General features: G+C 38.2%; 1 long non-coding RNA gene across 1 annotated transcript; it reads left to right on the top strand.

Moving 5' to 3' along the window:
- The first annotated feature begins 1684 nt into the window (after positions 1-1684).
- On the top strand, positions 1685-26595 carry LOC139082738 (uncharacterized). Its single transcript, XR_011538926.1, has 7 exons — positions 1685-1825; positions 2638-2704; positions 3377-3451; positions 5545-5658; positions 22665-22835; positions 24716-24843; positions 25868-26595. It is a non-coding gene; the product is annotated as an uncharacterized lncRNA (long non-coding RNA).
- The last annotated feature ends 736 nt before the right edge of the window (positions 26596-27331 follow it).

The following is a 27331-nucleotide window of genomic DNA, read 5'->3' as shown; positions in this document are numbered from 1 at the left end:
CACCACTGCCTCCAGAGGCTCCAGGGAAGAATCTGATCCTTGCCTCTCCCAGCTTTTGTGGCTACCAGCATTCCTTGACTCCTGACCACATCACTCCAGGCTATCCCTTTGCCCTTACATTGACTCTTCTCCTGTGTGTATGCATCAGGTCTCTCTCTGCCTCCCTCTTATGAGGGTACATGGCATTTAGGGCCCACACAGATAATCTAGGATAACCTCTCTATCTCAAGATCCTTAATCTAATCACACCTTCAAAGACCAGTTCCAGAGAGTAGAAGCTGATATCTTTAGGAGCCATTACTCAGCCTCCTACAGTTGACCTACAGAGGAGCATGGCAAGAAGAAGGAGATGAACAGCACTAATCAAAGGAAGCAATCTCCCGTATATGCCACCTGCTAGGAAAAACTGTCAGCTCTGAGAATGAGTCGACACTGGCATAGTCAACCACTGCACACGGCCACATCCTTAACTTTGAAGATCTTTAACACAGTACAAAAGTCACCCAAGTGCTGGGTTTATGAATGGCCTATTTAGAGACAAGGGACCTGGTCCTCTGGTGGGATTTTCAGTTCCCTAGTTAGAGGATCTTTTGATTCATTTTCTAATTTTAATATAATTTTAACATAATTATAGTTACTAGCATTCAAGGCCATATATTTTTTAAAAATTTCCAGTTTCACATACTTTCTTTTGAAAAATGCAAATCATTTGTCTCCTTAAAATTAAGTGCTAATGAGTGTGGGCTCATGTTTGAGGTCAGAGGTGAGAGTGCTCAGTGAGGTCCAGAAAAATGACTGGAGGCGTCAGGAGCCAGTTTGTGATGGGAGCTCCAAGGTCTTTCAAACTTGGAAATAGATTTTTTTTAAAAAAGCATTTTTCTTTTTATTTTATGGGAGAGTTTTTATTTACTTGAATTAAAGTGTTTCATCTCCCTTTTATCTTACCCAACATCCTCTAAGACTATGAAGGTCAGTTATTACTGTCTTCCTTTTATAAATAGGACCACTAAGACATAGCAAGATGAAATTGCTTCCCTTACGTCACACTGTAAAATGCGTAGTGTAGCCAGTCTTAGTTATTATGACTACCAGCCAAGAATTCATTAAGGAATCTGCATGCTCAAAATTAAGAAAATAAAATGGAGACCAGGAAAGAAATGAACTTCTCAAGAGTCCTCACAAAGGTAGGAATTTTTCAGAAATATAGAGGTTAGCAAATGAAATGCAAGAAGTGCATCTAACATAGAAAATAAATTCTAATTAAGGATTAAATTAAATAAAATTTCTGGGTCAAAAAAGTCAACCCAGTGAACTCAGAAGTATTACAGAGTCTTAGAAAACTGTCTGAAAAGACATCGTCTTGGTTGGTTTAAACTGTTAACTAACGCTCTTTAGTTTTCCTCCAGCTCTGCAATATTCTTACTGAAAAAACTGTCACAGATTAATGTCGTTAACATAACACACACCAACATTTTCCGTATTGGCTGTTGCGGTAGAGACGGATTACCGTGTCCTTGGAGCCCATGTTGCTGCCTTCGTGTTTAGTTCCCGTGAGGCTGGGAGAGGATGCTGTTGCTTGGCAATCATGCTGCACACAACTTGTAAATCCGCGTATCCCCGTCTCTGTCTGTGAACTCAGCAGAAAAATATGTACACGCAGTTCGTTCCATTTCACCTCCCAAACCCCCAACTGGAGAGAATCACAAGTGTTGCCTACGACGCGCAGGGAGAGCCGGTGGACACGGTACAGCAGAGCGCTGAAGCTCAGGGGAGGACGGACGGTGACCTAAGAATTCTGGATGCTCTTGCAGGACGTGTGGTGATGGTGAGTTAAATGCAAAAATGGAAGACCTTCAAGATAAAGTCCAATGGATCACTTTTATACAAAACTATTTTTCTAAATTAACAGCTCTGTAAAACCAAGAATTCCTCCAAGGCAGGAATATGACACATTATTATATTTATTTCTGGTGCCTAACATAATGGGATGAATGAATAAAATAAAATATAAATAGACATATTAGTGGTTAAATTGGACAAAATGAATTTCAATTCTAAATATAGAAATTGCATATTATACATTCAATTTATAATTGAACTGGAAGGATTAATCTTCCAAATGTTTTGGTTTAAAATGTCTAATAGGAATTTCAAAATTAGTGAGATAGTATAAATGACTTTAAATATACAATTTTGACGATGATTTGGTCCTACTTTAATGATTTTTCTATTAAAAATATCAATCTTTTATTATAATTCAAATAGAATTTGACTGATTGTTTCATTACTATGTAGGTTGAATTTAGCCAAACAACCATTTAGCATATATTTCATGAAGTTCACAGCTGCCATCTGAAAAGTGGCTTGGCATAGTGGAGATAAACCTCAAACTCTATTTTGACAGTCTAATTGAGAAAGAGAGTTGAGATGGTATTTTAGGCCAAAAACTCCCAAATAAATCCACGATCACTTTTGCCTGGACTACCTGGACATTTATTATGCGTAGCTGTCTCAAATTTTGTTTTCCACATCTGTTCTTGGACAGTAAGACATTAAAAGCTTAGGTTTTTTCATAAACTATAAAGTGGTTATTTTTTAAATATTTTTTTCTAATGTTAGCTTCATCTCTTTCTTCAGCATGCTTTTGGAAATAAAGCCAAGAGAACGTGTCTGCTGTGAATATGATATATAGAATCCACTTAAAGTAAGGTCAAATATTTTATATAAGCGTAAGAATCAAGTGATGTCAGATCTGCAACACCATTGAGATTTTTAAAAATGATTATTGGTGAAATTAAAAATCATTTCCTGTATTCTTTTGCCCTGGAACATCTAAAATGTCACAGTATTTTACACATATGTACCATGAATACATATCTATAGATTCATACTTACATACTTATATAATATATATTTATATTTAGTAAACAGATCTTTAAAGTAATTGAATTTTATGTTTGAAGCAGTCTTGAAAGTCCACTTCCCTTTATCAGAGAAATATCCTGAAAAAGACCATATGATGTCACTGAATGGGCCAGGGACCTCGCTTCTTCCAAGGAATGTTGTCTGACTGTTGGACAATTGACTTGTTTATTCACTAAATATCATGTCTTCACATACAGTGGTTTCTCAATATGCACAAGTTAACAAATCCGAACACATAATTCTTAACTTTCACCCATTAACCCCAATAGCGCCTGTAGCGATGCAAAGTGAGTCTTGTCCTCTGCTCCATAAAACTCAGAGACAACTATTTAGAGCTTCCAAGTCTTTGCTTTTTCGGTATAAACACACCAACAATAGCTTTTCCCCAGGGCAAGAACTGTTTCACGATGGATGTTTATCACAGTCCTATCTCTCCTTTCTTCACATACAGAGCACACAGTGAGGCAGCTGAAACAGACTCTGGGCTTACATTTCCGCTGATGAAAGCCAAGGTTTTATCCATCCTGTGAGTCCCATCAGACTCTTAAGTTTCGCTGTCCTTATGGTTAAAATTGTTCCTGTTGTTGCAGTTCTTGCTTTTGCTTATAGGTTTGCATTTTTAGTTTTGGGGTTTTTTCCTCATTATTTACTGTTAAGCTAAGTTTTACACACCCTGTACTTTTAAAATCAGGGATGACAGAAATACAGCGTGCTACCATCATGCCCCTACTGGCCCCTACCAACCCCTACGTAGACACTCAATTAATCACAGCTCTTCTTCTTGCAAGGTCCAGGTGCCAGCTCAGAACTTCCCTCCGGTCTTTTGGTGTCGACTCATGATACTTCATTCATCTCTTCAAATCTAGACTTCAGGGTGTTCATTCAAGCGTATCACATTTAACCATGTTAGTTTGTACTGCTGCGTTATTTGAGATGTTTTTGATTCCAGACTCTGCCAACTAACCTCTGAGCTATTGTTCCCAACCAGCTCTCTGAAAATGTGATGAGCCTTTTTGCTTCTGTCTTCTTCCAGACTGTCCTAATCTTTTTAGGACTATTCTTCTGTTTTAAACACATGAATTTGGCAGACAATTACTTATCTTACATTTCTTTCTGTTTTTATGCTAATAGACCTCCTTGTGGGCCTACTGGTTTTGGCCCTGTTTTCAACTATTCCCTTGTCGACGAAAATAATCCATAACCAATCTGTAAATGAAAATTTGGGTGAGTTTATTCTGAGCTGAAATCCGAGGACCATGGCCTGGGGCCTTTCTTCCCAAAGGAAGAAAGGGCACTGAAGAAGTGGGGTGCACAGAGTGGTTATATACCCCCAAACAGGGTGTTTCACATATGATTGAAATGTGCCTCCCACAATAGTCACAAGATTGCCCTGTCGGCACAGCGTTTGATAGACACAGCAGGTAGTGGGTCTGCTATCTCAGAGGGTGTAGCAGGAGGCAAGACTATTGTCTCGAGCTGGGCGGTCACAGGTGAGCGCAGCAATCAGTTTCTAGCCCAAGGAAAGATGCTTAATCCTTAAGGAGATGCCAACATTGGGAGGGGCAAGGAAGTTGCACCTTTATCTCAAGGGCCTTTGTTCTTGCCATAGGGAATATCTAAAGCAGATATACAATGCATGCTCAGCAGCCACGGTCAGGCCCTTTTGGAAAGACAACGTCAGGCCGAATTAGGTTTATACCAAATGGCTTCCTCATATTCTCCAATATATCCTATTGCTTGCCATTTTTATTTGTCACCCTTCTCCTAAACTTTCTTTTCTAGAAGTTTCTTCCTTTCTATCCATGTGATCATAACGTTACCACCGAAGGGGAGTCATCTGCTTGCAGCAAGACATGCCAATAAGGCAAGGTGGTAGGAGAGAAAGGACTTTATTATAGCTTGCTAGCAAGAGGGAACATGGCTGACATGTCTGAAAGAACCATCTCACAGAACAAAGACAACAGGCCAGTTATATACAGTCTATATATATATAACTGTATATATATATAACTGCCTATATATATATAACTTATATATATATAACTGTACCTATATGTACAGTTATATACAGCCGGTCTCCAGGTAGGGGAGGCAGCTGGTCTCTGGGTGGGGCAGACGTCTGGTCCTAGTTCTTAATAACCCTTTGTTTACTGTATACGCATCAGAGAATGAAGCAATGCCTATACCCTGATCTTTCCATTGTCATTGATGATGGCTATCAGCATGGGCTCTCTGCCCAGGGGTCATCACATTCCTAAGGAACTCAAAAGAGCAAAGGTATCATCTTAAAGCAGCTGGGGGGGTGGGGCACAAAATCTACAGAGCATGTCTGGGCTAGTTAGTCAGAGGTCAATTAAAGTTACGCTATGGTTTCTTTTCTATGATGTGTCTTGCCTTATGTCAACCTTGTGTTGAGCTGTTATCAATAGGTGTGGAGATAGGCAAGGTAATTTTTATAAAGAGGGAACTGTTGGCATTAGGAAATGATCAATTTTTGTGTTTTTACTTTCCTGAGTAAAAATTCAGCATCTGTAAACTTACAGTCCTTAAAATAGTTATAAGGTTTCTAACTTTGATCTTGGGTCAATTAGCTTGTTTCTTCTATTCTTTATCTTTGAGGATTATTTACCTTAATTGAAGAGATAAGAGCCAAAGAAAGAAAAATCTCTGCAGCTGAAATCAATTTATTTGGTCTCCATGATATTTTAGAGGATTGAAAAGAAACTATTTTCGGTAAGTATTAAATATAATTATGTTAGATATTGATCTGTTATTTATGGAGTTAAAATATCCTAGACAGATTAATTTTAAATATTGCATAAATATTTAAAATGACAGAGTTCATTTAGATGACAGTTTGTGGTGTATAATCCACAATTTATTTTAATATTATATCTGTTTAACACTAATCATTGCAGATTCATAGTCTTCTATTGATTATTATTTTTGGTGAGGAAGATTGGCCCTGAGTTAGCATCCATGCCAATTTTCCTCTATTTTGTGTGTGGGATGCTGCCACAGCATGGCTTGATGAGTGGTGTATAGGTCCCTGTCCAGATCCAAAGCTTTGAACCCCAGGCTGTTGAAGCAGAGCACATGAACCAGCTGGCCCCCAATAAAATTTTGCTTTTCTTAAAGATTGACACCTGAGCTAACATCTGTTGCCAATCTTCCTTTTATTTTCTTCTTCTCCCCAAAGCCCCAGCACATAGTCTCATACTCTAGTTGTAAGTCCTTCTGCATTAAAAAGCAAACATCCCTGAAATGCTGGGACACTGTCTGTCGTACAGTTCCTGCACTGACTCTTCCTGCTCCTCGAGTCAGGGCCTCACCTGCTCTCTGCTTCTCTGATATTCACTGTTGGTAGCGCTCTGTTTGGTCCCTTTGATGTTCCACGCCACTAATTTTTAAACTTTGTTCATGCTGAACACCTGGGGGCAGAGAAAACTCACAGCAGCGATTGTGAGCATGAGCCTGTAGCGCACACGCCCTTTCAGAGGGGGTCCTTTAAGAGGCATTCTGGAAACTCTTAGAAGGAAAACGCTTTAACTGAGGCTGCAGGTTGGAAGTGCCATCACCGGCTATTAGAGCCAGGGGTGTTTAACGTGCCTCAGAGGGTAGAAAGGGAGACACCGCACAACAGGACAGTCCGCGCAAGATCACCGTAATCTACAGCAAATGCGTAACGGAGAAGACTTGAGTCCACTTTCATCAGACTTAGGGAAAATATTGTTATTAAACTAAAAATACTCTAGATTCAGTGATCTCATCTAATTTTGTCAAAGGCCATTTTAGAAGTATTTCATAAAAATATTTTTATAACAATGACTATAAATCTATGTTGAACAAATGTCTGTATTGGAACTGGATTTCTGTTCGGATCACATGCAATTTTCTCAGGCCGTATTCTGATACTGTCCCTAAAGATAGAACACGCATGTCCTATATTAGCATTTCTTTTTCTAATCCATTCCCTGTTCCAACTTATCTATGAAATATAAAGTATTCCAGGTATTTTTAGGAACTAGAGATAAAATCGATGCCTTGGCGTGAGGTACACACAGGAACACACGCAGCGTGAGATGGTCCATCCTATCAATGTCGTAAGGTAGGGATTATCCTGACACTACATTTCTGAGTTAGGTCTTGTCTGTGAGTGTGACTTTATTTTATTGCCTCTTTGACAGTTGGCAATTTGTACTGATGAGATACTCTATTTCAATATCTTCCGTGTGCAAATACGTCTGGTTTTAACCTATCACTTGTTTCTGCTCCAGTGTTTTCCCGCTGACAACACAGCTCTCTCAGCTGGCCACCCCCTTCCTGTGGAAAGGCTTTCTCTTACTTCTCTTAAATCTAAACTTACGTATTCCAAATGAGTGCGAGCACCTGGTTACTTCATTGTATCTTCTACTATACTTGTAACCAAACATTTGTGTATTTGAATACATGTTTTTAGTCATAAATTGCTGTCTTTCCAGTTTTCTCTTCTGTTTTAGTCATGGGCATGAGACTATACATTCATGCAGAGCCCTGTGCTTATAAGGCCCTTGCCCTTAATTTAATGAACTGTTGTCACCATATTAAAACTTTTAATACACTTTGAACACAGTCCCCACATTTCATTTTGCTCTGGATCCTGCAAATTACTACAGTGAACAACCTGAAAATGGCCCAGAGAAAACACTGATATCGTTTTCCTTGAATGAGCACATTTCTATAATCTCTTTCTAGAAAATTCATCTACTTACCAACTTCAAAAACAAAAGATAATTTCCCCAGCAATAAATTCTCGGATAATTAGGACTACTAATTTGTTATGCTGCCCTGCGTCACATCACATCTCTCCTTCATGATCTGCTTGATCCTCATCATCCTGATTTCACTTTCTCAATTATTATTTGCAGGCAACGCCTTATGTCCATGCATGCCCATTTTCATCTACATTATTATACACTACTAATGAATCTCTTTTGATTTCTTGTTTCATAGCACTATAACTCAACCTCTAAACCACACCTTGAAAAACCCTGTTCTATTTGAAACATAATTCTTATCACTTAATTATACCGCATTAAATTTTTAAATAGTACTCCATATATCTCTGAATTAAATTGCAATCATTCGATCATAAGCCGCTTTAAGACTAGTTTCTCCCTAACACTTCAGTCCCGTTTTTGACATCTTTTCCAAAACTATGCTTAGGTTTCGACCAAACTGAACTTCCAGAAGCTTCTGACAAACCTTGTTCTTTTAAGCCCCTGTGCTGCTGTGTATGCTACTTTGACTGGAAGATGCTCAGTCATCATGTTGTGCTGGCTGGGTCCTCCTGAAGGCAGATCGTAGGATGCAGCTGTAAGTGCAAGAGATTTATTGGGGATAATGCCTGTGAAAGATAAATGGGGTAGAGAGAAGTGAACAAAGAAAGTCTTCAGCCTAGAATGTGTGTCTGGCCTTCTTTATTCAAAGGAGAAGAGGAAGGAAGGACGACTGGGTGTAGCACAACCATGAGGAAGTCTTTGTCAGCCCAAAGAGGAGCTCTGACACAAAGACTCCCTCATGTGGAGCGTCCCGTTGGGCAGACGTGGTCAGGTCCTGGTATCTCCACCAGGCTCTGGTATCAGCTGGGGCTGTGACTACCCAGGAAATCATAAACTCGGCACAAATGGTGTTGTGGGTCCTGACAGCAACTGTTGGCTGGCTCTCTCTTGAAAAGCAAACAAAGAGCACACTCCATGACTGCTACAACTCTCCATCGGAGACAAATGCTTTGTTGGGATGTGACAGGGAATAAATCAGTCAGCCCATAAATTGAGAACTCCAAAAAATCCTTCAAAGTCAGCTTGAACTATTGAGTCTTGGTCCTTGACCTTTCTGGAAGAATAGCTCCTTAAACATTTTGATATTAAAGGACACTAATAAAATTATGTGTTGACACCTGTCTAGCCCTATTGACTGTGTGCCTTGCCCCTAGCAATTTGTTTGGGTCAGGGCGGCCCCACGACCAGCTGGTAGTTAACAAGCACAGGAAGAAGGCGAGGTTAGCAGAACCTTAGCAGGGATGGGGGTGGGTTTGAAGAGAGTCAAGGTCCATGAGGCAATCATACCAACAACAGCAACAAATTCAAGCAGAATACAGTGGGTTCCATTTCCCAAGCTCTGTATCAGACACATGAACATGAATTCCAGAGAATTCTTTGGCAGACTGCAAGCCCTTTTAAAATACATGTTTTATAATATCTCTTTTAATACCCCAAAATGAAAATCATAGATAAAATACCTACCTAGTCCCGTTGAATAACAAAATCATTATTATGCGCTAATTGTTCTATGAAGGAAGAATCAAAGGAAAGTAATTTGTCATAAAATAACGTGTATGTCAATGTTTAAACCCTCAGTCACTAATTCACTAGAAGACATGATGAGGCGGTCAGAGCCCTTCGCTGATAGGTAAAATCACCGTGAATGTGACAATTATAAACATTGACTGATTACATGTTTACTGCCAATTCAAATACCATAAATGGTGGTAGGATTTTCTAAAACGTAAAACAACATCTTTTCTAAAATTCTGATCATCACATAGTTCAATGTTTCCTGAATTTATTCTGTAGTTGTATTCCTGGTAAATTTGGTAGATAGTAAAACTGGGCAAAAAATACATTTTTATATATAAGGGAGTTAGATTCTAGTCTTGAATGATTGCAAACCTACTTTCCACCTGCCCAAATTACTGTAGGTCTGTCAAAAATTGCAAAAATATGGGACCATCTTTGGTTGTTTCAGACTGTTCACATTCTGCAGGGTGTCTAACACCCCTCAACGGTGCTGCTGAATCATCATGAAACAAAAGATGCCCCACAAATCCCAGAACATCATCTGGTCTAAACTTCTCCCATGAGAAACACTATTCCAGGGAGTGTGTGTGGAGAGGACGGAGACTCGTCTGTGAGACGGTCACACTAGGACGTCCACGGCCACTCTGGAGCATTGACGAGGCATCAGTGCTCTGGGAAGATGGGAAGACATTCTGAAAATGAAGAGGCAATTGTGAAGTGCAAAAGGAGTCAAACAAATCTAAGGGGCCAGCGAAGAGCTGGTGTGGGCTGGAGGACGAGTTCACACAAGGCCTTAGAAGCAACAGAGATTATAGTCCAATGGAAGAAATGGTGCAGGCCCTGGGGGACAGTAGAAGGATGGAGAGATGGTGAGGCCAAGTTCTGAAAGCCATTTAACTTAGTTTAATTTACCCAAGAGCAATGGAAGCCATTAAGAGGGACGGTGAAATCAGATTTGCATTTTGTGATCTTGCTGTCACTTGGGGGCGGGGCCACGAGCTCAGAGTGGGTGGCACAGTTAATTTTCTGATGGTATCAAGTGAGAGGTGTAATTCCAGTGAAAGATGTTAGTCCCTGGATGGGGTAGGTGCTGGGGTGTGGAGTAGAGTAGGCAGACAGGAGAGCTGTTTACAAGGTAGAATTTGCCTGACCTGGTAAACCATGTGACTGGGTGAGTCACTGGGTGAGTCACTGGGTCACTGGGTGAGACTGGGGAGTCAGAGAGAGACGACTATGGGGTTATTGCCAGAAATCTGGCTCCTGCAACCAGGTTAAAGCATTCCACTCACAAGGCATTTTTCATAAGGATGGGGGCAAGAGGTTTAGTTTGAAGGGCAATAGGGAAACAACTGGGAAGAGAATATGAGGGGGGATTAAAAAATATTTAAGGCAGGGCCAGCCCCATGGCCTAGTGGTTAAGTTCGGCACACTCTGCTTCAGCAGCCCAGGTTCAGTTCCCAGGTGTGGACCTATACTACATGTTGGTGGCCATGCTGTGGCAGTGACCCACATACAAAACAGAGGAAGTTTCTCATGGATGCTAGCTCAGGGCGAATCTTCCTCAGCAGAAAAAAAAAAAAAGAAAGCAAAGAAGAGAAAATTTAAGGCAAAAGTAGCAATTTCCCTGGGGCCTGCCTGGTTAAGTATCTACACTTCCCTCTCTCTCTCCACTTCCCTCCCCAAACTGGCTGCATTAATTTTCAAAAGGACACATTCCATGTTTCCTGCCAAAAGATTTCATTTTTACATACCAAAAATGGATTTCAAAATCCAACGGAATTGGCAGATAATGAGATCACAACTGTGTATTTAGTGATAATCAAGTAAACACAAGATAGCAGGCTTTAGTGCTGCCAGTATTTTGTACACAGATCATTGAGACTCTTTAGCTTAAAAATACTAGCATTAGACAAGATGGTCAATGTGTGAGATAAACAAGATGAAGCAAGAAATATTGCTCTGTAGATATTTGCTAAAGACCAAAATTTGATATCTGACATTGCAACGCAGGTTTGACAACAAAAAAGTTAAAATTTCAAGATTTAGAAATTCTAGTACCAGATGAGCAGTTTCCAACGGGCTGCAAACAATAAATAATGAAGGAGTTGATGTCCTTAAAATCCCAAATTAAACAGTCTAACTATGACATCATACCTCTGTAATATTGCAAGCAGAACAACAACCTCTCCAGGAAAAGTCTTAAGGAGCCAAGACTAATTGGAGAATATAAACATATGCATTCATTTACTGTTGCGAGGACGTCCCAAGAGGATTTACAATGCAGAGAATATATGAGGAATGATCTTTATTTGTCACTTTATTCATTTAAACGTTGATGCTGATGGAAGCAATTTTAAACCCACATTGTTTTGCTAGTGCTCTGACCTCCCAAGGCAATTTTAGAGTTAGCCTGTTTTTTTGTTTTTGTTTTTATTTTTTTCGTGAAGAAGATTGACCCTGAGCTAACATCTATGCCATTCTTCCTCTATTGTGCGTGTGGGACACTGCCACAGCATGGTTTGATGAGAGGTGTGTAGGTCCGCCCAGGATCCGAACCCCTGAACCCTGGGCTGCAGAAGAGGAGCCCACGAACTTAACCACCATGCCACCTGCCCAGCCCTGCAGAGTTAGTCAGTTTTATAGTAAATTTTTCGTGTGTCTGTGTGCCTCTCTAGATCAAAACCCTTTGAGGATAAGAACTTCATCTTATTTTTCTACGCTTGCGAAGACTAGCACAATAGCTTGAATGCAGTAAAAACTAAATAAAGGCATATATTAAATCAGTTTGTGTCCTGAGGATTCATATATTATGTATGAATCAAAACCGCATCTTAATTTAATGCTGATACAACTTCACAATTACCATTTTATCTGGATGAGTTAGACATAGAGATAAAACAAGATTGATTCTTGATTCCCATAATCAAAGATTTATGATATAGTTTCACAGGTAGAAAAAATATTGGGAGAGATTGACAAAATGATCTTTCCTTGTGTTTTGAGATTCAAGATTAAGAGATTCTCAACAGCAAGTCAACAAAACATTCTAGATTCTATATTCTGGGTTCTCTGAAGACATAATAGATTCGTTAGGTGACATAAGTTTAAGTAAATCAAGCCTTGTTTACCCAGTCTTTGCTCAGTACCTGAATTCTCACATCCAGTATGCTCTTGACAGTCTGTAGACAATAAAATGCAATAAATGGATGCAGCCATTTCTCCTTTAAAAGTCTGTTTCCATTTTAATCTTATTTCTAAGAAACTCTTCTTGATAAGATGTAGTTGGCTGTTGGCCTTCTTTACTCTTGTTCAATTTGAGAAATGAGCGCAGGGATTGGAATTTGTTTATGTGACTTAGGAAAAAGATGGAAAGATGACTTAATCCTCATACTCCATGATTTTATAGTCCAATAAGACAGAAAAAAATTAAATAAATACTTCAGATATTGAGAAGTAAAATCAGAAGAAAGCAGCAAGCTCTGGGTGAAATTTCCCAACTGGAAATTGTATCACTCTCCCTGAAAAAAAAGTACATAAATAAAATGATATATTCATACATATGACTTTTATTTATTGTTTGTCTGTAGTTATCTCAAATTCACACATTCCTTTTCAACCACAGTAAGACTGCCTTTTGTGTAACTCTTCTCTCTGCTGCAAGTTTTGAGTATCAGAAGCTAAAGCTCCTACTTGTAGGCTTTTCATTTTGCTTGTTTCACCCTCTTTTGCATGATACAGCTCTGGAGTTCGATGTTACCTCTTACCTGCGCTGCCTGGCACCTGCCATCACAAATGTTATCCCTGTCTCTCCCCATCCCCATTTTAACATAGCCCAACATCCTAAAGCTCCTGCTTGTATATGTGGAGTCGCTCTTCTTGTCCTTCCTTCTGTGAGAGTGTCCACGCGGCTACTTGTCCTATGTTGTAAGTCACACTGGGAAGGTGGCTTCAGAGCGAGGGGTCCCTGACAACCCCTGTTGAGATGATCAGTTTTCACACAGGCGACTTCTATTGGCCTGTTTACACAGTCTGCGTGCATAGCAACGAGAGATTCCGTCCAAATAAGTTAACACGAGCTGCAGGAGCTGTCTTTGCCATGACATTTGGAAGAAAATAGACTGATGTGTCCTTATCTACAATGTATAGACAGAAAAGCAATACCATTCATTAAATATCACCGACACTTTTCAAAAACTCTAGGATACTTGAGAGAGCTCTGGAGAGCTTTTCCTGTAATTCCTCCTCCGATGCTCTCTATTATGTAACTTCCATACACTGTAAAGTGCACTGGGTGCTCTCTCTCTCCACATGATCTTACTCACTTTCACAATTTCTTCTATCATCTGGGTTTTGCTAGATTGTATGCACCTTGAGAGCGAGCGTTGTAGCTTTTCTTCATTTCCTAAAAACTTCCTTCTCTTTTATGGGAGTACCATAAATATTAACAAACTATGGGAGAGCCTCTAAAAACTCAGCCCCAGTCTCCCCAAAGTTAAGAGGATCCTCACATTAAATCAGGCCTTTAGGAATGTGCAGCTACACTTTCATGCCATCAAGACTGTTAATAATCTGACTTGTTATTTGTACTACAAATTCTAAGCAATGTATTTCCCGTTTTCAGGAGACAATGTACAGGGTAAGAGTTGAGAACATAGAGGATTTTGTTCTTAAAAAGCATACACCCATGAAGGCAAATTTCTGGAGTTTATTAAATTAATAGCATGAATTGTCGTGTAAAGCTGGAATTCAGATCAACCAAAGAAACTTTGTGCTGCCGAAACCTCAATTCAAGCTTGCTTTGATCACCAAATGTGAGGCCACGCTCATCCCAGTCCTGGTGACTCCTGCTACGTGCATCTAAGCAGATGATGAACAGTTACATCTGATGCATGTGTAAGACAAATATGTTCACTCTTTAAAGTAACTTATAAAAATTTTCAGTGTAAAGAATAATTTGAAATTTATATATTGAAATTTATAGCATAAAATCATATAGGTTTACCTGTGAAACACAGTACAGATGAGCTCCCAAAGACAAAGGTTTTGGAATTACCAACGACTTGAAATTGTGGGATTCTGTAAAGAGCATAGTCTCCTAATCTTATTTGGTGGCACTGAACATGAAAACACAGTTTCTTCTCTTAACTAGGATAAGAGGTTCCTAAATGATAATATATTATGAACTCTACCCTCTTCTAAATTATGGATCTGAGAAGTGACAGAAATGTTTGAAAAAGCAGAACTCCCTGTTACTTTCCGTGGCTGTGCAGCCACGTGCTCTCGGGCAAGGAGAGCTCTGCTTGTTCCGTACCTTCTTTATGTGAGCTCACTGCCATGACTTTTTTCCCAAGTAATTTTATGGGGATTATAGTGGTTTATAACACTGTGTAATTTGGGGTGTACATTATTGTTTATCAATTCCTGAATACACTTCATTGTTCTCACCCTCAGTCGTCCAATTTTTATCCATCACCATGCAAACGTGCCCCTTTATCCCTTTCACCCACCCCCCTGCCACCTCTTTCCTCTCTGGTAACCACTAATCTGTTCTCTTTATCCATGTGTTTGTTATCTTCCACATATGAGTGAAACCATGCAGTGTTTTTCTTTCTCTGTCTGGCTTATTTCGCTTAACATCATACCCTCATGGTTCATCCATGTTGTTGCAAATGGGATGATTGCCTTTTTTATGGCTGAGTAGCATTCCACTGCGTGTGTGTGTGTGTGTGTGTGTGTGTGTGTGTGCCACATCTTCTTTATCCATTCATCCATTCATGGGCACTTGGGTTGCTTCCACATCCTGGCTATTGTGAATAATGCTGCAATGAACATAGGGGTACATATGTTACTTTGGATCATTGATTTCAAGTTATTTGGGTAGATACCCAGTAGTGGGATAGCTGGGTCATATGGTATTTCTATTTTTAGTATTTTGAGAAATCTCCATACTGTTTTCCATAGTGGCTGCACCAGTTTGCATTCCCACCAGCAGTGTGTGAGTGTTCCCTTTTCTCCACAGCCTCTCCAATGTTTGTTGTTTTTTGTCTTGGTGATAGTACCCATTCTAACAGGTGTAAGGGGATATCTCATTGTAGTTTTGATTCACATTTCGCTAATAATTAGTGATGTTGAGCATCTTTTCATGTGCCTGTTGGCCATCTGTATATCTTCCTTGGAAAAATGTCTGTTTATATCCTCTGCCCATTTTTTGATGGGGTTGTTTTTTTTCTGTTGTTGTTGAGTTGTACGAGTTCTTTATATACTTTGGAGATCAATGCCTCTTCTGACAAACGATTTTCAAATATTTCTGCCCATTGGTGGATTGCCTTTCCATTCTGTTTATGGTTTCCTTTGCTTTGCAGAAGCACTTTAGTCTGATGTAGTCACATTTGTTAACTTTTTCTTTTGTTTCCCTTACCCAAGTCGACATGGTATTTGAAAAGATGTGGCTAAGACTGATGTCAAAGAGTTTACTGTCTATATTTTCTTCTAGGAGTTTTATGGTTTCAGTTCTTACATTCAAATCTTTCATCCATTTAGACTTTTTGTGTACGGTACAAGATAATGTCTTCTTTCATTCTTTTGCATGTGTCTGTCCAGTTTTCCAAACATCATTTATTGAAGAGAATTTCCTTTATCCATTGTATGTTCTTGGCTCCTTTGTTAAAGATTAACTGTCCATAGATGTGTGCTTTTTATTTCTAGCCTTTCAATTCTGATCCATTTATCGGTGTGCCTGTTTTTGTAACAGTACCATGCTGTTTTGATTACTACGGCTTTGTGGTATATTTTGAAGTCAGGGATTGTGATGCCTCCAGCTTTGTTCTTGTTTTTCAGTATTCCTTTGGCTATTTGGGATGTTTTGTTATTCCATATAAATTTTTGGATTCTTTGTTCTATTTCTGTGAAGAATGTCTTTGGGATTCTGAGTGGGATTGCATTGAATCTGTAGATTGCTTTAGGTGGTATGGACATTTTAACTATGTGTATTCTTCCAACCCATGAACATGGAATATCTTTCTATTTCTTACGTCTTGTTCAATTTCTTTCAATAATGTCTTATAGTTTTCAGTGTACAAGTCTTTCACATCTTTGGTTAAGTTTATTCCTAGGTATTTTATTCTTCTTGTTGTGATTGTAAATGAGATTGTGTTCTTGATTTCTTTTTATGCTAGTTCATTGTTAGTGTATAGGACTGCAACTGATTTTTTAAAATTGATTTTGCACCCTGCAACTTTGCTGTAGTTGTTGATTATTTCTAATAGTTTTCTGGTGGATTCTTTAGGGTTTTCTATATGTAGAATCATGTCATCTGAAAACAGGAAGTCTCACTTTTTCCTTTCCAATTTAGATTCCTTTTATTTCTTTTTCTTTCCTAACTGCTCTGGTCAATACCTCCAGTACTGTGTTGAATAGGAGTGGTGAGAGTGCACACCCTTGTCTTGTTCCTGCTCTCAGAAGAATCAGGTGACCTGCCATGATTTTTATAATGGAAAATATAATACTTTTAATTTTTTTAAATATGGAAATACCCATTTTAGACTTTATTAATGATGTCTAAAAAATAGCTTACAATTTTACATCATAAGCAATACAAACCATAAAAAGTGTCTATAACAGTCATTTATCTACATTTACTTTAATTATAGACACAGAAATGGACGTGAGTATTCTATCTTCCCTAAATTTTTGAAGCATAGTTATAAATAAAACATAACTACTTTTCTATTATATAATGGTGTTTCAGTTCTAGGATCATTGATAAAAATTCCCAAATTGCTATAAAATTGGGAAAATATTTTATTTATCCTTAAGTATGCAAAATTGATTTCTGCATATCTGGAATCCGATGAAAATAAACATCACTTTTTACATAATAAATCAAAGTACAAGTTATGTGCACAGTATCTCAATATTGAAGCTGAACAGACATGCGTTTAAAAAGTAAGACTTCAGATGTGCCAGTGATTCTCAAGTCAGCGGGTTTGGGGACGACCACGGAGACAGACCGCCAAGCCCCAGCCATGGCTCTGCAGGGGCTGTGGGTCCCAGGAAGACTGTGAGTTAATAGCTCGTTCAGCTGCACACACCAGGGAGCATTTGGAATTTATGAAACCAATCTGCTCAAACTGGATTAAAACAGCCTTTTCTTCACCTTCATAAACAGAGGTGCTGCACTTCCAGCATGACCGAGTGCAAAGATGACTGACATGAGGCAGGCCATCATCATCCAACCACAGGACCGAAAAGGGCCTTCCCAGAGCGCCAGCCCGACACTTCCTCAGGTGTGAAGTGCATCCTGCTGGTGGAAAAGGGAGGAGTTTAGGTGGTATGTTGGCATATATATTAGTTTCCTAAAGCTGCAGAAATTACCACAAACTTGATGGCTTGAAACAACAGACATGTGTTCTCCCGCCGTTCTGGAGGCTGGGAGTCTGGAAATCAAGCGACGGCAGGGCTGTGCTCTCTCTCAGGCCTCTAGAGCAAGATCATTCCTCGCCTCTACTCAGCTTCTGATGGTAGCTGACAACCCTCGTACGTTCTGCTGGAGACACATGGCTCTAGTCTCTGCCTCCACTGTCACACGGTCTTCTCCCTGTGGACCTGCATCTGGGGCCAAATTTCCCTCTTCTTATAGGGACAGGAGTCACTGGATTGGGACCCATAATCCAGTAGGACTGGATCTTAACTAGATCACACCTGCAAAGGCCCTATTTCCAAAGGTCCCCTTCACAGGTACTCAAGGTTAGCACTTGAACATGTATCTTTTCTGAGGACACAACAAAGATGAACAGTTTTTTTAATAATATGTTTTAGTTCACATCTGTAAAATATAATTAGCCCATGAAACTGTGATTTCACTGATACAGTGTCATTGCTTAAGTTGACTAAAGGCTTAAGTGAAAAGGAATGAATCTATTTGGAGAAATATCTTGGGTAAACCATTCTAAGTGTTACTCAGACACAGCAAAACCTGTGAAGATGGCGCATCAGCGTCTGGAACTCGCTGAGAGAGTGCCCCCCTCTCTTCAGGCAGGAGGCTATCGAGAGGAAAATAAGGTAAATCACTGAGCCTCTCACTAAAAGTTTCCCAAAGGAGACCTCCCAATTTCCCTCACGATTAGGTCATTGCTAAAAGTCTCACTGCCTGGAAGCTCTTCATTACGTCTAACCCCAATCCCTCCTGCTTCAGTTTAAAAAATGGCTGCTGGAGACATGCCCTTTATGCAATTTAAAACCATTCGGTCATCCAACATACAAGTAGACGAATTATAGGCATGGAGAACTTCTGGTGGCTTAAGAATTTAATAGAACAATGACACATGGATTGCTTGTTACCTATAAGAAAAGTAAGATTTAAGAAAAAAAGTACATGATCATAGTTATTTAAATATAAAAATTAGAGTTCATACCTAACGGCATGTGTCGGATTTTTAATCTTGTGATAATAAAATATATAGCATTAGGATTGAATTTTAAATCAAATTCATTCTTAAAATACTTATATAAATCTCTTCAAATCAATAAAGGTTAAGGTTAGTATGATAGTATAATCTCATTTCTGAACTTCTGGAACACTATTTTATGATTTGAGTTGACTTAGTTAATTTTAACTAGTATTTTAGTTTCAAGGATACAGATGCATTCTTTCTTATGCAGTATCTACTCAAAGCCTCTCCACCACAGATAGTATTTTATTTGAATAATTTTCATTCCTTACTGTCTTCCCTGCTCACATTCTCTTTTCTTTACCCTTTGCAAAAGAGCAATGGCTTTAATTTTGAATATCGGGTGACCATCACTGCTTTGTGCCTAAAATCTTATGAGACTTGTTTCTAACAAAACTATATAACAATTTTATATTCATGGTGCAAAATTTGATAGATTATCTTTCAGAGCTTTGTGGCATAGAGAAGAACTGTTTGTAAAAGTTTCTAAAAATAATTTTAGACGTTTTATAAATTTTTACTATTAACACCTAAAATAAAAAATTATTTTAAGAGCCTTGTCAGATCAAAGATATTATTTGGAAATACAATTTAAATCAAAAACATAAATCAAATTTAAATCAACTTTTTCCTCAACACCGTATTGCATTTGGAAGCACTTAGCATACAGCACAATAAGTAAAGCCATAAATCTCTAGTGAAAAATATTGTTGGCACAAATTCACGAAATCTGAGAAATATAAACTGATTGAATGGAAGAACTATCAGAAGACGCACTGACATTGATGTAATGAATACGTATGTTTGGAACATAATTTTTAATGATCATCAACTTTCCAGAATTTATAAAGTATTATTTAGGCACTTTGCTTTCATCTCTACTGGTCAAACTGATACAATGGACGTTTCACAACATATTCCATCTTCTTTGAAAGATAAGTAGCAAACAGTAGATAGAGAGCAAATTATCATTAATAATAACGTTAGGTTTCTGAGACACATATAGATGACCATTCATCATCTCTAATAACCATATTACCATTTTGTTCAGAAATACCTTAATATAAAGTTTCTATAGGCTTTGTGCTAGCTTGGATAATCTTCAGAAAATCTGTCAAATATGAGTATATTTGGTTCTATCTAGTTTAAGAGTGGAATTGAGCAATAAAAAATATCCAGGCAATTCCATTATTAAAAAAAGAGAAATGTTTACTTCTACCGTCTCGTTAAATCTATTTGATACTCAAGTTTGTTATAGTGCATCTTTGAGAATCCTGGAAGAAACAGAGACTTTCTCGAGTTGTGTGCATGGAATCTCAACACTGAAGCTGAGTATTTGGTGAAGTGTACTGAAGAGCATCCTACAATATCCTTCACAAAAGCTGTTTGACCCAAAACTCTTCCAGGTCAGAAGGAGAATCACTCTACAGACTAGACACTTAGTGGCCACTGGTTTCTAAATCTTTGCAGAAATCCTGATAAATCCCCACTTGACTCGCTATCGCCAAAATAATTCCTCTAACGTACCCTTTCTCTTGAATGTTTGGTCTAATACATCAAATATACTTGGCTTTAAAATCTTATAATCTGGTTTGTTTCCCAGTATAGGACGTACTATGGTTGTGAAATTCTTTTAAAATTATGAAATCATAGAGAACTTCAAAATCCTCATCACTCAAGGGAGATAATTTTGTTAACTTTGCAAATATTTCTGTTTACAAAGTGAGAAAGCAAATGTGAAATGCTTAGCCAGTGGCTGGCATAATAATGCAAATTCCACATAGGATAGCTAATGCTACTTATTATTTGTTTTTTCCTCAAATCAGCAGTTCTTGAACTTTTTGCTCTCAGGCCCTGTTTACAGTGTTGAAAATTACTAAACACTAAAGAATTTTGTTTATGTGGATTATAGCTCTTGATATATTTAAAATTAAAGTTGAGAAAATTTTATACTATTTATTAACTCATTTACATAAAAATAAATTAAGTATTAATATAAACAATTGCTACCAAAAATAATGACACTTCTAAAACAACTTTAAAATGGCAAACTGCTGTGATATGTTTCATTCATTGAAGTCTATGAAGAAAATCTGGCTTCACAGAGATGCAGAGTCAGAAAAGGCTAAGATATTCCATTAAGCTTTTAGGTAACGGTGAATATTCTCTTCTTGATACCACAGGAAACTCTGCAAATAGTTTCTAAAACGTTAGCTGCAGTCTAGCTACAGTTTAGTTGCGCAGTAGCGAGGAAAGGAAACTGAAACAACATCCACGTACACTTCATACTCTGTTACAGTGAATCTACTGGTCTATCTTACACTGTTGTTGGGTTTTATTGGAAAACATTGATTCACTGAGATGTGCGGAACTCCCAAATGTCGACACGCTTCATTCTTGTGTTAGTCAGCTCGGGCCCCATAACAAAGGAGCACAGACTGGGCGGCTGAAACAAGGGAATCTGTGTTCTCAGGGTTCTGGAGGCTGGACGTCAGAGATCAAGATGAGGGCAGGAATGGTTTCTTCTGAGGCCTCGCTCATAGATGTCTTCACAGGGTCTTTCCTCTGTGTGTGGTTGTGTCCTGCTCTCCTCTTATATGGACACTAGACATATTGGATTAGGGTCCATCCTCATGACCTCATTTAACTTTAATTTCCTCTTTTAAGGTGTTATCTTCAAATACAGTCATATTCTGAGGTAATGGACGCTAGGAGTTGAAAATATGAATTTTGAGCGGGGCCGGCCGCATGGCCGAGTGATTAAGTTCACACACTCCGCTTCGGTGGCCCAGGGTTTCGCTGCTTCGGATCCTGGGGACCCAACCCCACTCATCAGGCCATGCTGAGGCAGCGTCCCACGTAGAGGAACTGGAATGACTTACACCTAGGATCTACAGCTATGTACTGGGGGGCTTCAGGGAGAAAGAGGAAGAGGAGGAGGAGGAAGAAGAAGATTGGCAACAGATGTTAGCTCAGGTCCTAATCTTTAAGAAAAAAAAAGAAAAAAATATGAACTTTGAGGGGACACAATTAGGCCTTAAAAATTGCCCAATATAAAAAAATCACATCTGTTAATACTGCCATCAATTTCATCCCAAAAATCTATAGTACTGAGTAGCCATGGTGGAAGATATAGGTTTTTCAAAATTCTAATTTCCTCTTCAAGCTTGAATTTTGCCATTGATAACAAAGAGAGCTGGATACTTACATTGAAGAGACAAGCTCACTTTGATCATTAAAAAAACTGCCAGATACTCAAGTTTGAATAGCTGTAGTTTATGAGTTTTTCTTCAATAAAAACTCTTGTTCTGTGAGCTCCACTCTGAAATTCAATGTCCCCAGTGTGTCTGATTGTGGCAATCTCATTCTGATATTCCGCAGAAGCACTTTATGTGAACGTCCCATTATGTCACAAAGCATATAAAAAAAGACATGCTCCAACCCTGAGATTTAATAAAATTAACAAATTTTACAGCTTCATCTAGGACAGTCTCAAGTGAAACAAGCATTTATTTAATGACAAGTGCATGACAGCGAAGACTACAGTGACCCCCAGCTGTTTGCTGCCACTGCCTCGCTGTGGCCGTGATGCCAGAAATTGTATCCCCCACAGCTTCTGCCCCAGTGACGCAAACGTCAAGACAGAGAAAAAAGAAGAAAGTCTCTGTGTTATTAAGAAAATAGCGTTGACGTCGTGGACGCCCTACAATTGTGGGGACTTCCAAGGTCCTCAGCCCACATATTGAGAACCACTGCCTCAAATGCATACGGAGCTGTAAACATGCTGTCTCACGTGAAACTGCATATAAGGCTTTATAAAGGGATTCCTTATGGGGATTTGGAGGGAGGTGAAAGATTGTAACAGAGGTCAGGACAGAGTGCATTAAAGAGATTCTTTGCATGATGAACCCAATTCATCTCTTTTCCTTTTTGCTTTGGCTCTTCTGCTTAGAAAATGACGAGGCCAAGCATTCCGGAACTCTCTCTGAGTCCCTAGGTCAATGGGCATGTGTGTGTCACTGTTTGCTTTCCAGCAGAATTGCAATGATGTAGTTCCACGGCCCCGTGTCTGTCAACAGCACCATTTGGAGAAAGTTTGGTTCAAAGGAAGGAAGAATCAAAGGTGTGTGGCTCTTTATTTGTTAATTAGGCAACAAGTCTCTATTCTTTTTTTTTTCTGTCTCACAGTCACAAATCCCTGGCAAGGATTTAGCCATGTTTTCAGTTCTAGGAGATTCCTGAAATATTTTTAATAATTAGACAAGAAGTGTAGTTACCAGAACTTCTCCTTTTTCAAAGGCTGTTCTATTTCAATGGCTGCTTCAGAAGTTCCTGCTTGTGGTACTTAACTGCCACAAACTGCCTCTCCTCCCTTCCTCCCCTCCACCCTCCACCCCTCCCTCCTTCCCTCTCTGCCTCCTCCCCTCCCTCTTTCCTCCCTCCTTCCCTCCATTTAGTTTGCTCAGCTCCCACCCCTGTCGATAAACTGTATTAATTCCAGGATCGTGTTCACAGAAACACGTCTCCTGGAGAGACAGCGTGGCGTGAAAGTCTTCTGATGAACAAGACCAGGATTAGAGTGTTTGCACTGTCCTTTCAGGTTACATACACTCTCTGAGTCTTAGCGTTCTTATCTTTAAATCATATCTGTTACATTTCTCTGGGATAATTAAAACTAGTCTATGTAAAGTACTTACACGTAAATAGCTGTTAAAATATTAGTTAAAATTACCCTAAAATTATAAAAGATGAAAAGTAGTTTAAAATATATTTTCCTCTATGCGGGGAATACTACTAGTTAAGATTAAAATCTATAACCATGTATAACTTTATGCCTTTGAGGAAAACCAATAAAAATATTGTCTTCAGAATATCTCTCTCAACTGTCTTTTTTATTATATTAATATAACATTTTAGTTACTTTTCTTCTATCATAGTTTTCGGGTATGGACTCTCCAAGCACCGCAAATTCCGTATCTCTAAGACCAGTCTTATTTAAAAGCATGTCTGTGCTTGCTTATTGTACCTCACTTGAAGCATTCATCGACCTTCAAGTTAGACGTCATTTAGAAAAATTATTCCAACTTATTTTAAAAACCACAGGAAAATTTTGACCTTCTGAAATACATGAACCAGTGGTTTATGGTATTGATTATTTTAGTAAAAGTAAAGGAGAATAAATGCTCTTTAGTTGGCATAGTACATCAAAGTCGAATTCGGTCACATAGAACAGCCTCTAGGTATTTCCATCCTGAAAGAATTATTGAAGGCTTTGATCTCAACATGCATGTCCAACTCTGGATCAAATTTTAACCTTCATTGGTCTTTGCTGTCCACAATTTACTTCTTTTCTTTTCTTTCTTTCTTTCCTTTTTTCTTTTTTCAGTCCTGAGGAATATACATAGTCCTTGCTCACTGTTGGTCTTTAGGCGTTAGGGTTCTAGTTCTGATAAACAAACATTCAGAAATGAGTTAAACCTTACTTTGATCTTAAGAGGCAATATAACATAAAAGCGTAAGTTTCTCTTTATGTCTCTATGACACATGTATATATTTTTTTCTGGTTAATTTTTTTTTCCTAATCAGAATAACAATTTGCTCCCTATAGCTACTGGGGGAAAAATAAAAGGAGACAAGCGACATACATGGGTCTCACCCCATTCATTTTTATTCTTTATTCCTCGTTTACTTTAGACTCTGTGTGTGGCAGGGGTGAGAGAAATGTTTTGGCAGCCAGAACATCTCTCTCATCATAAAACCCTAGACTGAAATTTGTGCCACAATGAGCCTCGTGCCCTGAGAGAAATTCTGGATATTAGCGACGTTTAGCTGTCAACAACTAGTCGGGCACTGTTTATTTTCCACTTTACAGCATCATAAAAAGGCATCCTCCACATCAGAATCAAAATTTGTCTTTTTTCTTATTAACTAATTTGGTGGGACTGAATCAACTGTAATTTAATTTGCTGAAATGGCTTCTCAGCTGCCTTTTCATTTTTGCAGAGACAAACATGCAGGGCCCGTGCCTGCTGCCCTGCCATCTTCAGCTGGTGCTGAGGTCCTTGCGGCAAAGATGAGAGCTGGGGCGTGATGGAGACGGCAGCTCGAGAATGGTTGACTTTCCCTGCTGGGTAATCTTTCCTCAAGAAAAGAGAGAATGTCTATAGGGAAAGGAATAAACTCTTATCAATTTGAGATAGAAAACTCATATATAAATATATAAAGGAGGGAGGGATGACCAACCAAACAGCGTGTCAAAAATTTCTATTTTTATTAGAGGAAAGAGCGTGGGTCCAAAAACGACCTCCGGAACTTGTTTTAAAATTAAACTACTGGTGTGCTTCCAATACTTTGGCATCTCCTTCTTTTCCTCAATGATATTTCCATCTTTAACTCTCCTAAACTTCTGGATTAAGAGAGGAAACCAAACTAGAGTTTGTTTCCAGAAATAGCAATGGAATGGACAGCTGCAAAATTTGGGTTCTATAGGCACAGAACATACCAAAAATCATAGAAGAAAAAGTACAACTCTTTGGAGGAGAGTTTTTGTCCAATGTGGAAAGTGCAGGATGTTAAAAAAAAAAAATCAGGAAACCTTTTAATTTTTTCATGGAAAGTAGACTGGTGATTTAATTAAGTTCAATTTAATTAAAACTTTTCTCCACACTCCAACATATTAATAAAATGACCCTATGATATCTTTGGGTATACTAAAAAGACTTTTCAATAAAATATAGTTATTACAACAAATCACATTCCATGAAGGGAATTTTTTAAAAACTGAGGTGTAGATATGGTGTCACGTTCCTGAAGAAAGTTAACACTGTTTGAGAAGAGATAATATTAGCAGTCAGTCTTAATGCACGTTTCAACACAATGAGAAATACAACTGCTCAAAACAATCCCCTTTCTGAGTCAGAGATTCAATGTTCACATGAAGTAACATCATCATGGATGATAAGCTAGAGGGTAGCCCCAAGTGCTAAAGAGTTAATGGATTTTGTTTTCCATTTAAAACTTGAAACAAAAGGTGTGTGTGTGTGATGGAATGAAAAATTAAAGAAGTTTATTTCTGAACTATTAAGGTGTTTTGAGTATCAAATGTATTAGAAGATTCTTTAGGAAGTATTCAATGCCACATTTTTTTTATCTTAGGTAATTTTCCTTATTTCCCCAATTGATGACAAAGAATCGGAGTGCAGTGCCTAATTCTTCACCATAAACTACCTAAGGTGTGAGTCAGCCTTCCTGCGTTGTACACATTCTCAGGATCCCGGTGGAACTGTGTCTTTCGTGCTGCCATTGAAGTCATCTTCTGACTTAGATGACAAATGTATATGCGTGTGTTTATGCTTTATATATAATTATAATTCCTTTCTGCAAAAGTATATGTAGGATAATTTTTACACTGTTAAAATATAATCCAACATCATTTTCTATACTTTCTGAAAATTCTACTCACAAAGTGATAAGCTTTTCGGAAGTATTTTGTGAAGTGGCAAGAAGCTGGCAGCAATGCAAATAAATTGGAAGATTTATGATGTCAATGATAAAGTTATGCATGTGAGACTTTGTTATATCATATCTTTAAATATTTAAAAAACCCACATTATTGATTTAAATTCACTTTCTTTATAGCTATTTTCTCAATATAAGGATAGCCTCTTTTTTCATCTATATGTTAAAAGTTGTAAGGAAAGTATGTTTTAATTTAAATTACAATAACTTTTTGGCAAAATAGATGTTGACAAAAACTTTAAACACATCTCAAAATATGCTGACTCTACTCAGTATTTGTTGAGTAGCAAGTGTTATGATTTTTTTATAGGAATGTTTTCACTGACTAAAACAATTCTATTAAAAATTAGACAATTATCCTCATGAATAATGAGTGACAGACTTGGATTTACTTTTCTATTTTTTTAAATTTGGTTTTATTTGTAGGTGTGTGGACAAACTCGGAAAGAGCAACATGGAGACAGTTGCTAATGGTCTCCATCTATCCACAGGATGAAAGGGAGCAGACACGTGGAATGGTTGACAGGAATAAAGGGAAAAAGTGCTACTTATGTGCTAGAAACCAAATAAAAATTTTCCATATCTATGTACTTTATAAACTATTTTTTAAATCAGAATACAGCATAATGAAAAATTTAAAAGTCCAAAGCTCCACTCTATTTCTAATGTTTTTCACTGTAAAAATTATTAAGATCCATCCTTTTTGACATATTGGCTAATTGAAAGTCCATATTAAAATTTTCCAGAGGAAATTTTACATAAGAAGTTATAAATGTGGCAATTTTCAAAGTGCAGACCAGTGGTTTCCGTTTATTTTTATACACAGCTCATATCTGTGATTTGAAGTCACTAAATTTGTAGAACTTACTCTGAATATCTTCAATTCCTGGCTACCTCACCATGTTTAACTGTGATTTAGTTTTAATTAGAGAATGTACCCAAAAAAATGTCATTTGTCTTACATAGATGTGGTTAGTCTGCATAAGTTTCTCTAAGATAAGCAAAGAATTCTCAAACGTTTTTGTTTGACTTGCTTTGTTCATTCATTCTTTCATTCATTCATCAAGCCTACAGCAAATATTTATTGAACAAACTATGTAG

The sequence above is a fragment of the Equus przewalskii genome, chromosome 4, assembly GCF_037783145.1.
Source record: "Equus przewalskii isolate Varuska chromosome 4, EquPr2, whole genome shotgun sequence".
Taxonomy (NCBI): domain Eukaryota; kingdom Metazoa; phylum Chordata; class Mammalia; order Perissodactyla; family Equidae; genus Equus; species Equus przewalskii.
This window is presented reverse-complemented; position numbering and strand designations above follow the sequence as displayed.